This window comes from Poecilia reticulata, linkage group LG2 (assembly GCF_000633615.1).
Source record: "Poecilia reticulata strain Guanapo linkage group LG2, Guppy_female_1.0+MT, whole genome shotgun sequence".
NCBI classification, from domain to species: domain Eukaryota; kingdom Metazoa; phylum Chordata; class Actinopteri; order Cyprinodontiformes; family Poeciliidae; genus Poecilia; species Poecilia reticulata.
In genome coordinates this window covers 13,884,651-13,895,606 of record NC_024332.1, presented here as the reverse complement: position 1 = coordinate 13,895,606, position 10,956 = coordinate 13,884,651, and positions in this window count along the sequence as shown.

The following is a 10,956-nucleotide window of genomic DNA, read 5'->3' as shown; positions in this document are numbered from 1 at the left end:
AGTAAGACATTAATTATGTTCTCGATGTGTACCACCCCTTGAGCTGGTAATTAAGGCTATTCTTACAGCGGCCTCGGCTACAACTCTCAAGACCAAAAATGAGCCTCTTAACGAGTAACATGAATCACAAAGCCGCCATTTTGGCAAAGAAAGAGCCGATTCCCCCCACCGGTTCTTTGGCTCGACAGCAAGAGTGTTCTGGCAAGAGGCAGAGGGAAAAGGTCAACGCATGCAGCGGAGCGATCCCTCCCGGACGACTGGCAGGTTAAGCCCGAGCGCAGCTTGGTGCTGCTCGCTGGCACCCGGGTCAAACTAGAGAAAAGAACGAGAGCAGACAATAAATAATAAGCCGGTTTGATTGCTTGAGAAATACTGAGACGTTTCTTTTTTTTTTGACATCTGATACGGGGAGCTACGTCTTCAGCTGTCACACAAAATAATATCTGTTCTCCGTTATTGCCTCTGTTCTGTCACTGGAATGGAATGTTGTCATTTTGAGTGTCAGCAAGAKATATATATATATATTTATTTATATATTTAATCTGAAAGCCTCTGAACCAAAAGAACCCCATCTCGGTCCTGGCACATTTCTTCCCGATGTTATGCTGCGGATATGAAAGGCTGTATTTTCTCCCATTAGGACCTAAAGCTCCCTTTAAAAGCATTCTAAAGACTTCCCTGTGTCTGAAAATACCCCCTACTAATGGAATGCGTCTGAAAAAATCCTGACAGAATTGTCACCCTTAAGCCTTTATTTCTTYGCCCCGTGATGCAAACAAAAACGCAGACGGGGTTTCAAATTGTTTCCTTTTACTGAAGGCGCAGCTAAAGCTTTGATTCGTTCGGACGATGTCGTACGTGTTGTCAAAAACCCATTTTTAAAATGATGCTGCCAGATGACAGAACCTGCCGCTGGGGCGAGGCGACTTGAGGAGTGGCTGTGATTTYGTTCCGTCAGAAGCCATCTGTAACTACATGCTTGTTTGGTGTTTTTTTTTTAAATATGCAAAAACACGCAAGAGTCGCTGTAAACGCAATTGTAGTTGTTGGCATGAGGTGAAATGATTCCAAGTCGGCAGCAGGAAAAAAAAACTGATTCTACGTTTTCTGAGCTCCTAGTTGAGCCTGGCGAACGCCAAGGTCATCCAGGAACACCGATTTTGTTCGGCTGTGCAGTTTTACCTTTATTAGCTTTTTTCTTTTGCATTTAACTTGTTTTACGTTGGTGTACAGCGCCTTGGTCCAACCGGTGTTGTTTTAAGTGCGCTCTATACATAAATTGACTTTGACAGAACGTACAGAGGTCAGGGGCATCCTGTAAATGCCGCCACTCTGTTGAAAAATAAAAGCGATCGATTCGAATTACAATGAAGTCTGTCAGGAGAGAAAGTAACCGCAGAAAATGCATTTCTCTTCTAAACGCAGACAAAAYGGCCTTCTTTCCTCAAATTGTAACCAAGATGAAAACAGAAGACACACAACAGTAGTCGAAGCAGCCAGGTTAACTTCCCACTGTTATTGAGTCTTATGCACTTGCAGCTGCTCTGCTGCAGCTTCCCTTTGTGGATCTCAGTTAAATCTCTGTGTAAATTCTGAATTAATGCCGCTGTAATCCTCTTTCTCGCTATCTTGACCGCAGGTTGTCATTCTGCTGTAATTCTGACCTCTGGGCCTGTGTTCACTTCACTACGCTGCTCTGACAAGGCGACCTCAGGCCAATGTTCAGCTGTTTCCATATCAATTTCTGCATAATTTCATCCTGTTCTTCTTTTTTCTTCCAAATCCAAGAGCCGTACACCAGGGGCAAACATACTGAGAAGAGATACATTGTTAAAATARGGGTTTTGAAAGGAGAACGATCACACTTAACCATATCAAACAAATTGCTCGTAAACTCGCAGAGTTTCAGAAAATATGCTCGTTTTTACAAAGAGCGGTCCCTGTTAACACGMTGCCAAGTACACGCAGTCAGAAGAGCGAACACAGCAGCGAGCATAAGCTCATAAATAGTTCTTGTGAAAACAGTGTGGTAACCGAGAGATGTAATTATGCGCAACTCGCACTCCTTGAGATGCAAGGTTAGTCCTTTCATAAGACGAAGAGGAGAGAACATTTCCAGGCTCTTTGTTTCTACCAGGCAAGAAGGAGAATACGAGAAGATGACAATAAGCGCTGCAGTCACAGAGCAGTACTGCGCATTTAAAATTGTTGGTTTTGTGTTTGGCTCTGACTGGCTTGTGAAAGTCACGCATTTTCTAAATCTTACATTTTTTGTGAATTATACGTTGGCTGAGATCAATTCATTGATTGTTAAAGAAGAGTTAGCTTAGTCTGCGTAGTTTCTCACAAATACTCCTTATAAGTTAGAGAGACCAATTCATATTTTCAGGACTATGGGACGAAGTCGGAGTATCTGGAGAGAACCCACATAAGCACAGGGAGAACGAGCAAACACAGAAAGAGTTGGGATTTGAGCCCAGCACCATCTTAGCAACTGTTACATTGTTGGCTTATGCATTCCAAGCATTATGTACTTGCATTTTTGGACGCTAATGTAAGATTTAGCCAGCTGGACAGAGTCTGACAGCAGCAGATGCTCCCATGTACGCCGGTTCCCAAAATGCTAAAGGTCGCAGAGTGTTGGGAACAAATGAGAAAGAAAAAAACCGACATTATCAAGGAACTGATTTCTTTTACTAACTTAAACACAATCAGGTATTTAAACTGACAGTTCTTCATCGGCTGCTTGTACATTTTTCTGCTGTGTTATTGTCCAAGCCAAAATCTGGGTGAGGCGCAACTGCTCTGAAGCACATTGAGTGTAAAATCATTCGAACAATGCTACTAATCCAAACCTTGGCACGTGGCTGTCCAATTATACGTGTTACAGGAGCGGAGAGGAGAGGCCAGCTGCCTGGTTTTGCTAACCGCTGCTACCCAAGCCTATCAATAAACGACAGAGCATCCAGGACCACACGTATTCACAGCTGTAAACACAAACATTCAAATAAACAGCCACATTCACCAGAACCAGACTGTTGACCAGCAGAGATCCATGTGCTGCRCCGCTCTCTAATGAGCCAGCTATGTCACCAGAGGCAGCTAATCACAATCTGACTCTGGAAACAACAGCCAGGCTGATGAAACTTTAGCACGTTGGCAACCCTTCTCAAATTTGTCTAATAGCCTTCAAAACCTCTTGCACTGACGCAGCTTTATGGCAGGATGAAGACGTTTTTAAGGTCGCTCTGCTTATTTTCAGAGCATGAATTCATAACTGGATAAGTGCCCCAGGAGTTTCGAGTGTACCTGCCTCCAGTCCCGGTTTGAAGGGCTTACAACAAACCTATTATTACAAACTGAGTTATTCTGTGCGGAAGAGACAGGGCCATTTCAGAGAACGTCTGTGGTAAAATTAAACCCTATTCCACAAGGAGATCTTTTTTCTTTCTTCTTAAAGTAGCATACAGAACAGTAATAAGGCAGCAAATCCTTGAGAAGAATGCTTGAGGATTCAATGCAACCGTACAACAGCAGTCCTTTTTCTATTAATGTTGAGTGTATTAAAGAAAAACTACGTCGATGTAAAAGGAAAGCTTTCTTGTGCTTTTGAAAATTATATTAGCCGTCTACCTGCGATCATGTGGATAGTCTTTACCTGGTTATAACCTACCAGTTCCCTGAAAAACTTATGCATTACATCTCAAAGTGACAGGGCGGTTTAACTAGATGTCTAAATAAATCAATGAGGAAAAACAAAACACTGTTTCCAGACCTGAACAAGATTACTATGGGAAATTTGGCAGTACAGTTTCAAAAAGCTCTTTTTGCCGCCTACAGTAAATAAAAACCAAAATGAGGGGAATGCGTTTTGACACATCTGTGCTCCCCGTTCAAACAAAATTTAGACTTGGAGACAACTTTAAAGCTCTTCTGGTGGCTCCAAATAAAAAATGTAAGGATTCCTTAACTATTTATTGTGAAAAGGTGATCCCTCTGGCAGTAATAATCACAAGACTAATATGGATTCATGGTAGAAGTAAAACCCGCATCCACAGCTCTCATCACCTCTGAAAACATCTATGCTCATTTTCCTTTACTGATGTCTACGATTAAGTATTGATCGATTCGGTTGGGTAGAACGATGGTGCAGCTGATCAGGAACGGACAGGTTTTTGCTTGGCTGACAGGTGAATGTTAGACTAAAACACAAAAAATCGGATTATTTTCCATCTGTGAACACACCGTATCAAGACTCCTAACCACAAACCACATTGGTAAACCTGTTGTGATGAGATAAGTGGGGGTTTAAAACTCCTTAAAATGTTGCACAACTTAAGTCATCCTGCAATGACATGTAGGAACACAAGGTTACARGAAAGAAGGAGAATGTTCCGGTGTTCTGTTGTATATGTCATGTTATTATTAATCTATCCAAGGTTATCCAGAAGCCGTACATTTGGTTACAGATTTAGCTCCTGACGGAAGAGAGCTCTTTAGAGTTACAACCACAACGTGTCACAGTTAACTAGAACTTATGTTAGCTTTTACCGGATCTCAACCCAGTTTAACACCTGTGGTAGATTAATGACAGGCGTTTTAGGCATACCTTCCCCAAGCCAACACTGGTTTCTAGAATCAATGACAAAAACCAGAGAAGCTGTTATGGCATCCCATCGTCACTCTGCCAGTCCCTTGATTTTGTGCTGTTTGTCTTATTAGCTTTCTGAAGATATGTCACCATTAGGACAAGTGAAAATGCCTCTGTCTCAATCCCATTCATTGATACGGGAAACTGCTCGATTTAATCCAGCCTTRAAAACCAAAGAAATCAACCTTCTTCAACAAGGCAATTGTTGAATCTCAGTAGATGCTCATCTTCCTTAAATATCCTCAGTGACTTCTAACGTGAAAAAGAGCACTCCAATGTCTTTAAAACTATCTATTAGCCCATAGAGCCCAAAGAAACCCGCAGTAAAGGGGTATTCTAGCAGCGGAACGAGAACAATGTTCCCACCGTCCCCACAATGAGCACAACACCCATCTTCCAACCCAATCCTCCGGGTCACATCAAGCTTTGAATAAGTTCCCTTCCTAAAGCTTCTGGGGGTTTCAGCCGTGCATCCAGAGCATCAATGGAAACAGTGTGTACCCCCAGCCGCCCCCACCGCCACCCCTACAATGGCCAAATCAACTGTGGGAGCACTTTCTTTTCCTTTCGCCCTTCTTTTATTCTCATCCTGCTCAGACCATGCCAAGGTTCAACAGAGGAGGGACGGGAGAAGGAAAAAGAAAAAAAAAAAAAGGCGCATGCCTTCACGTCCGCTGCGCATGCACACAAAGGGGGTAACAAAAAAATCCTCAGATTGCTCAGACATGCACGCATGCGTACATGCACGTGTGCGCACCTCGAATAAAAGCGAGAGACAGAAATCACTGAAATGATTAAGTTCAAGTTAAAGGGTGCCCTTCTGCAAATAATCGTCCAAAATTCCTCACCGGGGTTTTGCTTGTTCGGACACTAAAATCATCTGTATATGAAAGGGGATGCCCCACAATTTGGCTGCACTATGACGTCTTTGGAGTTTTTTGTGTCGTCCCTATTCAGACAGAMMCTACTGTTGCATAAATTTGCAAGCTTAAAAGGCTCAACCCAGCTTGTCTTATACCCTAAGTAGTGCATTCCACTCTAGCCTATACCTTTTCTTTGTGCAGCCGCGCGGATAGCGACCAAGGATAAATGGAAGTGAAACAAACACGATGATGTCGACGTGACAAATTGAGACTGCTCGGTCGGATCAAGCGTTAATTAGTGGCGTTGCAGACAGAATGCGGGAACGCTCGCTTCCATATCAGATTTCACAGACAGCGAGGTTGTGTGTCGGAGCAGACTAAGGCCAGGTTACAGACAGAGGGAGGCCTGTGAGTGAAGGCCTCTGCGTTCAGGAACAATGAGATCCTGGGAGGCTGACGGGACTCAGACAGACAGGGTGGAATTATTCATTTCAACGCTCCAGCTCAGACCACCGGCTTCCCGCTTTAATTGTCCTCTAATTACGAGCCGCACTTTCTCCCTCAGTGCCCAAAGATCAAAAGATCACGCACGCATTTTCATCTGGTTGTTGTTAAGGTGAGCCACAGCCTACGGGTTCTCTACTGACAGCAAAACTGGCCACGGGCCGCTACAAAATGCAGCAAAATAAAATGCCAAATCCAAGAGCGAATGTTCCTCCACAAGTCGGCAAACAGCCGAGGAGTGATTTCATTTTGAATAAAGCAAGGGGAGCTCAGGTACAGGACCTCAATCAGGTTTTGGAGTGCGTGCGAATTGAAAATGGCGACATTTGTGTCAGCGCTGTGGGACAACATAATCACATTCAGGTGACGCGGCTCTGCATTCCCGCTGTAAAGAACAGGAGGATATTGAGGTGAGAAGCTGCCGTCTCAAATCATAGCGCCCGAAGCTATGATTTCAGATCTGGTGTCATATTTACATAAGAGTGAGCAACACACCCTTCGATGTTGTCCTGAATACACAGGGCGACTTTCAAGAGACGCCTTGCTCTGTGTGCATCTTCCTTCTCCTTAAATGCCTGAAACAAAAGAGGAGGACGTCTACATCATAACTAATTACCATCCCCCTTGGGTAAAACCACACTAAAGTGCTAAAAGACAAAAAAGTATTCACATCCATAAGGTTTTCCACAGGTGTCATAACACAAGAGAGTAGCTTAAAGCAGGGTTTGATTATGAACAGCTATTCTAAGCTTCAGACATCTCATCGACCTTTGTTCAGGACACGAATAAGAGTATGGCACAACCGAGCCTCACCATCGTCTTCCTATGCTATTCCGCTCGATTCAAATCTCGCTTACACTTCCATCTGTGCTTTCTTCTATTCACTTGGATTCCTCCAGCAGAATTTGAACCGAAGGAGAAGTTGTAAACAATAATGTCGATTTTGTGTGCCGTTTTTGAATTGTGGTCTTAGTAATAYTGGCAGTGGAAGTGAATGGAGCCATTTAGTCCATGTTGGCCATGCTTTCAAATTTTGAATTAACATTAATAGCAGTCTTTTTCGGCTCTGCACTTCTGTCTTTGCAGTGGAGGATGGTTGTTTACAATTTCCGGTAAGATTCATTGGGTCAAACTACATAARTCAAGGGCAAATGTTARCGATTGGATAAAATTTAAAACCTAAACAGAGTTCAGGCATCTAGCAAGCAATCATTTCTCCATAGTCGAAATCCCGGACCCTCTSTGTGAAGCAAATAGCATAGGACCAGGGACTGGCCTAGGTCTGTTGCCAGYCTAGGTCTGACATCTTGGCAAGACATGGCCGTCCCCCTAACCCAGGAAGTTGAATAGAGAGAGCATTAATCAAATGCAGCCATGTGGTCCATGGCAACTATCGAGATCCATTGCTCAAGTGGTAAATCATCGATCCTCCACAAATCTGCTTTCTATCACAGAAAACTAACATGGTACATCACATTCAACACACCATTCCCACTGCAAAAATGGTGGAGGGGATTCTTTTCTTTCAGCAGGCACAAGAAACCAAATCAGAGTTAGCCTAGCTAACCTTCCTATCTGAAATACCMCTCGATTCCCAGCTCCCTTCAGTGTATCCTCTGGGATTTCTTCCACTGAACTCCATTTCTTTATAGGGTTGTAATTTGGCAATGAGAGGGAAAAGAAGTAACGAAGCCATTCAGTCTGTGTTGGCCACGTCWACAAATACTGAGCAATTAGGAATGTATGAGTGATTTTATTGCTGGCAAAGGTGATGTGGGGCAACTCCCTGTGCGGTTGTTTACATTTCCATTAGCAATGGGGTAAAATGTAAAACTTTGCAATTGTTTCTCAATAGACAAGGGTCCAGAACCTCTGTATGAAGTTAAGCATAGGACACGGGGCTGGTTTTTATTAGGCTGGGTCAGAGTCAATGGAAAGAAGCTCGGAACTGACTAAGACAAGGCAATCCTGGAGCAGAACCTGTTACACGTGATTTGAAAATGGMCTGGAAATGAAACCTCTAGCAGAGCAATGACCCAAAACATACAGTCAAAGCTCCTGGCCAATGGGTTATATCGAAGTATATGGCTGTGTTGGAATGCCCCTATTAGATTCAGGACTTAGGTACTGAATCTACGATCTTTTCACATGCGCTCTGTATTAAATCTGACTGAGCTTGAGCTATTTTGCCAAGAAGAATTGGCAGATATTCCTGTCTCTAGGTGACCAAATCTGGTAGAGTCACACCCCGAAAGACTTGCAGCTGTAACCACATCATGTAGCGATTCCGCAAAGTATCGACTTCCAGCCAGCATAATGATTTGTCCCTAACAACCAAAGAAAAAAAAAAGTAAAGTCTGGTCCACTTGAGAGGCAGCAGATGTTCTGAAAAACCGATTTGACATAGATAACAGGTTTCCAAATAGCTTGAGAAATGCCATGCTGTAAAAACGGTCTGCTTCAACTTTCTGACTCACTTTGGCTCAGCGGGTGGGAAAAGCTACACCTGAAGATAACAAAAGAAGTCACTCCATGCTGGGATGAAACATTGTTTTTCCCTCGAATTTCTCAATGCGCTCGTGAGAACTGTTGATAAAAGCCGGTGAGAGGAAATTACACAAAGAGCGTGGCACTAGACTAGACTTAATCATGCCTCTTATCGGCATCCGTCTGTTATCTCTTTAGACAGACAGATTCACTCCAACACCCACACGCTTTGTGGAGGTCAGACCGTACTCCTCCTTTTGTTTTCAGGGTAATTTCAGATGAACGAGAAGCCAGATCAAGTTCTCCTAGCATTAAACTTTCATAGCCGTTTGTCCCTCTCAAATTGTGCCCGACAACAGAAAACAATTCGAATGGCACGGTTTACAAACGCATCATTAAATTTCGGGTAAAGAGGCCGCTGCCTYGTCTATTTGACGCTTATCATATTTGTTAATGGGGATGAATTATTCATGCCGGCATCAGATAACACGCAGATACAGGCTCCTGTGTGTCATTGAAACWAAACGATCYCACAYGCTGTACAGCAGGGACAAAGAGAACCRGGAAGAAGGTGAAAATAAGAGAAAGAAGTAGTCCAGGAGGCTGAGAAAGGGGAGAATGTTGGAATGTTTTTGGGGGCACTGGTTTGGTACCCCAACYCACCACCTACCCACCCACCCTCCTGGCYCGGACCTGTCAAGAGACCCTCATAAGTTCATCAAAGATGAAAACCTCTTTTCCATTTGAAAGGACGGAACCGGGAAACTAAAGGAGGCTCCTCGGCTTACAAAGGCGTTAATCATCCATAGGACAAGCATGTGGGTCTGACAAAACCAGGAAGGAATAAATGAATATCAATCAAAAGTTGCGGGGGGGGATATATATATATATGTATACATATATATATATATGGCATTCATCACACGTGTTGACGAACGAACAAAGCAACAAAAACCGAAGTCAAGCCAACTCCACAGGGTACAGATGAGGCTGTTAAAATGTCTGGCTGAATATGCATGAGGTCGGGATAACGATATGATTTGTCACTAAGTCAAGATTAATTGATTGATTTCATGCCACGGAATACTTTTCTCTGTGCGCTTCTGAAAAGCACGGTGGTTTCAAAGCACAACGGGGTTGCTGCCAAAGGATTTTCAAAGGGGTTGAGTCACTAACGGCTTGGGAAACCCCAAAATGCAAAAGGCCAGAGCAGAATGCAATGAGTCTGAYGATGCTGTCGTCGGAGATTTAAAGCTATRCGAGCCAGAATTTCCTGAAAAATKTATCAAATTCACTTTTATATTTCAATTTTAATCCACGGGGGGGAACTATTGTAAGTTTTCTTTTATGCTTTACTATGTTATCATTATTTAATCTAGATTCAAAGAAGATCCGAGAAACACATCTGTCTGGTAATATCACACGAGGAATAAAGCAGCTGATTAATGTTCTTTTTAGATTGGCCATCTGTGTTTTTCTGTTAGTTTTTGTCTCTTAGATCTCAACTTCCTTCCATACTCCTACTTCAAACATGTACTGAGAGTCAGATTTGAAAGCACAGTGAGCAGTAGGGTTAGGGTTGGGGTCAGCCTTAGCCCAGGGAAAATTTGGTAAACAAATAAAACACACAGAAGCAGCTTGTTAAGACGAGCAGAACAGACTGGAGTGGAACTATTAGCGTTTCAGAATCTGTCAAAAGTTGCTCATCGGCTGTAAGTTTGAGTAATTCCTGCCGATCAGCTCGATTTCTTGCATCTCTGTGATGGCATTGATTCAAATACAAGCAAACCAGAATTAGCAGGGTTAAGTCTGTTTTTTTTTGTTTTTTTTAAAATTAATTTTGAGAACTTTGTATAACTTGCTGTTSGTACATCTGAAATCTTCCCAAAGTGGTGACAGTAAATAATCCCCCTCCCCCACTCTATTCTTTCTTACCCAGCTACGTTACCTTTAAATGCTGTCTTTCACGAAAGACAAATGAGCAGAAATAAAAACGAAGAGATGATGTTGTGACGGCCAGCAAAACTACAGGGGGCCAACCGCCCTCCCAGCCCCCTTTTGGCGCCATTAAGCAATTAATCCAAAGCACAAACTTGTCAACCTTTGCCAACACAAACTCCTGCCATGCTTGGTCGGATTTTGAAGCTGTTTTACTCCTAGTGAATGCAGCGTCAATTTGTGATGTTGACGCCGAACAACAGCATTTCAATGAAATTCTGCGCACGACGCAGTTCGCCAGACACAAATCTGCTACCCTAAGCAGTCCTGAGCMACTGTCCTGACGTGTATATAAATAAAAGAAAGTTGTTTGRTTCTTGTGGCAGGACTGAGTGTGATATTTTCAGCACTGAAGACAGGCAGGAAATGGAGCAAATCTGTCTAAGAGCCAATGGCAGATAAAAGCTTGTTCAAAGGTGCTTGAAATGTAAGCACTTTAGACGGGAAAAGTCA